Raw genomic sequence first — 4,958 nt, forward strand, 5'->3', positions numbered from 1 at the left:
CCATAGATTTAGCTATGACTGGAAGAGCAATAAAAAAGCAAAAAGGAAGAAATATTTTTATGGACTGATTTTCTTAAAAACAAAAAAAGGTCAGGGAACATTATATACCTCATCTAATTACTTACCAATTCAGCAGAAGCTGTAACTTTGATTTCACTAATATACCAATGAGGTGAAAAATTATAAAATCTCTAATGAATGGAGGACAATTTCTCTGTTGGCACAGAGAACCATGCTTTTTAATACAAGAACATTAATCACGACAGAATCATTTTTTTGCACTTGGGTCTGCCTGTTTGTAGAAGGAAATTTCAAACAAATCACACAATTACTTAATTCTAATGAACACTTACCTATTGCAAATCACTACCAACATTTTTACAACCAAAAGGGGATCTGTATTATCTTACTAATAGCTTGTTAAAATGGTCAAAAGTCCTGTAGACTACAAGAATTATATAGAAAATTAGAGAGGAAGAAAGGGACTAAAAGTTCTGTGATAACTTTACAAGATCTAATTAATTTCAGTATATGAAAACCTGAGAAATAATTTCAAAACCTTCTCAGCATCACACACAAGTATGATTCTCTCAAATAAAAAAAAAAAAAACTAAAAAAGTTCTCATTACAATTAAGTCAGCTTAGTGCAAATCATTGCAAGGACAAAAAATACACAAATCAGTGACATAGCAATAATTTTTTTGTCTTATAGAAACAATTTGGAAACTGTTTACCTTTCTCTAGACATTATTTTGTTGTTGTATTTACTGTGAGACAAAAACTCCATTAGCTTTCACCCATGAACTGGAGAAGTGGATTTTAGTGCAGTTTCTGTATCCTGTAGGCCAATGACATCAAAGCCATTTGGTATTCTCTAACTAACTAAATATGCTTGACTCATATAATCTCATTTTATGTTTCTTCTGATGAGATTGGTTTTCTCACTCTTTAGCAGTAGAGGAATGCTACTGTGCCTGTTTTCTTCTCAAGAACCAGCCTAAATAGAGATGACTGCTGGTGTCTCTCCAGTTGACTAAAGCTAGCTGGATATAAATAAATTTTCTTCTTGTCTTTGATTGTCTATACCACTACTGTTCTACATAATAAAAATATCTGGTACAATAACTACATGCTTTTATTGAACAGGATTACTAGTTATTATTATTTTCTTTTTAATAACTCAGGCATTGCAAAGACCAAATCCACAAAACACCATGTGGCTAATTTCAGCAACTTCGTAGGTCCAACTATATTTTCTTAGCCAACAAAACCATTATGGCCTCCTCCTCAGCACTTGCTAAGATAGTAAAACAGTAATTCAGAACGGGATATATGTAGCTGCCATTAGGAGATATTGGCTGTGAATGATGAGGTAAAGCCATGATAAAACAGAGATAGCAGAATGGAGGTGATCAGATTTTGAAGTTTCTGAGAAGCAGTATGTTTTTGATCTCAGGCAAAAGCCTTTCATAATGTTATATTTTTCCATGTATGCAAGGTCTGGATTTTATTGCCGGAGAATAGCTTCTTTTTCTCCTTTAAACTAAACCACATTTATGCATGTGTTGCTCCCAGTGTCATTGACAACTGTACATACACAAAAGCTACAGAAAACAATGGACAGGTTGTAACCAATATTTTTTAAGAGAGGGCAATAAACAATCAAGGAGACTTTCTGATGATACTAGCTGTTGTGATGTCATCAATCTTCTCAAATGGTCTAAAAGATAGCTAACAAATAGACAGAAAGCTCATATTTTACTCCTAACTCTGTTTCTTGCCACCTTCTGGATACCTATTTCATGTTTTTTACTTACTTTCCTTATCTGTATGCTATGCTATTTACACAGATCCCCTTTTATGGGACAATTTGGGATATAGATCTGAAATGAGTACATGAGAACTAAACACTTCAATCTGAAGTCAACACAGTAACTTAATATGCATTGGATTTTATAGTGACAATCACAAAAGAAATGTTTTATATTCAAAACTCATAGAAGAATCCAATTAAGCACGGGAACAAAGGCAGTACATCATAGTGAAGGTAGGTTGTTTTTTCAACATTAAATAAAAATACTGACATATTTTTCCTCTAACACAATCTAAGATTGCAAGTTAAAAGACCAAGCAAGATAGCTAGTAATCAGTAGGAAATTAACAACTATTCATGGAGGTAGTCAAGATAAAGAAAACCAGTACTGAATTGGAATTAAACAAGGTGAAATACCTGAAATGCTTTGCTCACCTGTGTAAGACTTTCAGATACAAAAGGCCTGTTTGTGGTTCAGAGAAACAAAATAGGAATTAAAAGTTCAGAGAAAATGTTTTCCAAATTCTTTGATCTAGAGTTTGGTCTAAAGAAGCACTTCTCCACGAGTTTTACTAAGCAGCTTTGGTAAGAAAACAAGCATTTTTCTAACAAATCTACTTTATATTCTTTCCTTGCACATGTCCTGTATAAAGAATTATTTTTTGGAGCACCTTAATCAGCACAGTGCTCCTGATGTGTTTTTAGGTACATTCTTATTTTCTGCTACAGAACAGAGACATTCAAAAAAGCCCCCTCCCAAAACATGCTGACCCACCAATATCCTTAATTTCTAGTGGAAGAGGAAAGAGCAGGTGGAATATTGCACCATGGAGCCCGACATGTCACTATTACAGATGCTATTAGTCATCTGCATCAACGATTCTCCCGAAGTCTTTTGTCACATACAAACAAAGACTCCAAATGACACACTCAGAAGACGGAACAGCTTTTTGAGTGTGGTACAGACATCCAGGTCCCTCTTTGGATACTGTAGTTGCCTATACACTGCTTTTCTGATTTAGTCTTCTATCTTGAAGAAGGTAACAATCCTTACTTGAAGTTGTTTGTCCTTAAGAGTCAGGAACTGTCATCTTTCTAATCTATGAATCTTTCATAGTGCTTTCATTCAGAGCAACATTTAATAGCTATATTATTGAGAATTACATTATCTTCTAAATTTACATGCTATCCATAAATTCAAACTACATCTTCCCTGAAGTTCACTTCCTATGCCATTCAATATCTCATATTTTTATCCCAAACCTTAAATGCTGTAGCACTGAATTTTAAAATGGAAGAAGATGAAGAAATTGTGGAGGGTTTCTTAAATTAGAATAAGGCATTATGATCATAATAGGGGCTACAAAACATGTAAATACATTATCTATTATCTTCTTCAAAAGCACTGTAATAAGTAAAAAAAAAAAAAAAAATGTATTGGGTACAAAAGAAATGTCATAGGGATTAAGACCTAAAAATACAACGTAACCTTATCTTTGACAGGTGCATTATACCTACTGCTAGCAGACTTACAGCTTTCTGTCTAGTTTTCATTTTAGCAACCTTTGTCAGCTTACCACACCTGTACATTTTGAATTAAACTGCAAGATAGGGGGACGAGTTTCTTTTCAAATCTTAGAGAGATAACTTGTGCATCAAGTATTTTAAGAGCTGATAAGGCAGCTACAGCATTCCTGGAAACTTCAGGATATTATAGTAAAATAAAAGTCAAGAGCTACAATATGCATTTGGTGCATATGCATACATAAAACGGTTTGCTGGCACCTAGCAATCTATACCGAGTAACCACATGCAGAAGGATAATCCAGGCTAGTGCTCTTCTCCATATGTATTTCTCATTTCTGAAATAAAACATGCACTTCTAGAGACAATTATTCTCTATCTTCTTTTTCTTTAGTCCAACTTCCATTGAGGAATTCTGAACAATTTTGATCCTTTTGGAAATGGCCTCACAGTATCTGTGCTTTCTTGCACCTGTCACATAGGCTGGAAGCTCAAACACCTGAAGCTGTTGCAACATACTGAAGGAATCAACTACAGCTGACTAGCTCCCATAACTGTAGAGAGGAGAGCGGGACTCTGTGTCTCTTGTTATATGTTGTGGTTCTTACAGGTTGCCCAGAGAAGGTGTGGATGCCCCCTCCCTGGAAGTGTTCCAGGCCAGGTTGGATGGGGCTTTGAGCAACCTGGTCTAGTGGAAGGTGTCCCTGCCCATGGCAGGGGGGTTGGAACTAGATGGTCTTTAAGGTCCCTCCCGACCCAAACCATTCTATGATTCTATGAAATCTCTTCACCTGCGTACAGGTAAAACCAGTGGTTTCTTAAAAAACTACAGATTGTGATACAGAAATTAGCACACACAATTGATTCTCTACGTATATCAAATAGGAGATGTTTCCACTGCTATCATTAGCATAACTGAATGTAATTTATGCATGTTCAAATCATCCTTAAACTATGTAGATCGGGTTTTGTAGCTCTTTTAACTAAGGCAATGCAAAGCTTCAGGCAGGCTGCAAAACTTGATGGAGCAGCAGGGCCAATACTTCAACATATAGAAGACTCGTTTGTCTCAGTTTTTCCTCCTTAGGGAGATAATAAAAATCAAGTCTCCCTTTCAAATGTTTGGATTTAAAGGTGAAAAGAACCACGCAGGTGTATTATTATAGTAATCTGATGAACTAGGAATGGTCAAATGATTTTTAAAAGTCAATGAACGTTCATAGTTACTACAATACATTCTTGTCATACACAAGAGTAGCATTTACAAACAGCTTATATCCAAGGAATCAACAAAAGAAAGAATTAAAGGAAAGAACATGGAGTGCATGAACTCTTCTTCACAGAAACTATGAGGGCATAAAGTGACTAATAAATGCTTTTTCCATACAGCAAATATCATAGACTACTATAATCACATTTTAACATTTATAACATATTTTTAAATAAGTATAATTTACAACTCCTGTGCAGTTTGCCTTAAAGTTTTTATCAACCAGACACTCAGAGGAGTTATTTTTTCTAATGTAATTACAGATGAGATTCAAATAAAATCTTAAAATAAATCCTTTACCTGATAGAAAATATATTTTAATAGTGAACTAAAAATAAAATATTTGTCCCT

The sequence above is a fragment of the Buteo buteo genome, chromosome 1, assembly GCF_964188355.1.
Source record: "Buteo buteo chromosome 1, bButBut1.hap1.1, whole genome shotgun sequence".
Taxonomy (NCBI): Eukaryota; Metazoa; Chordata; class Aves; order Accipitriformes; family Accipitridae; genus Buteo; species Buteo buteo.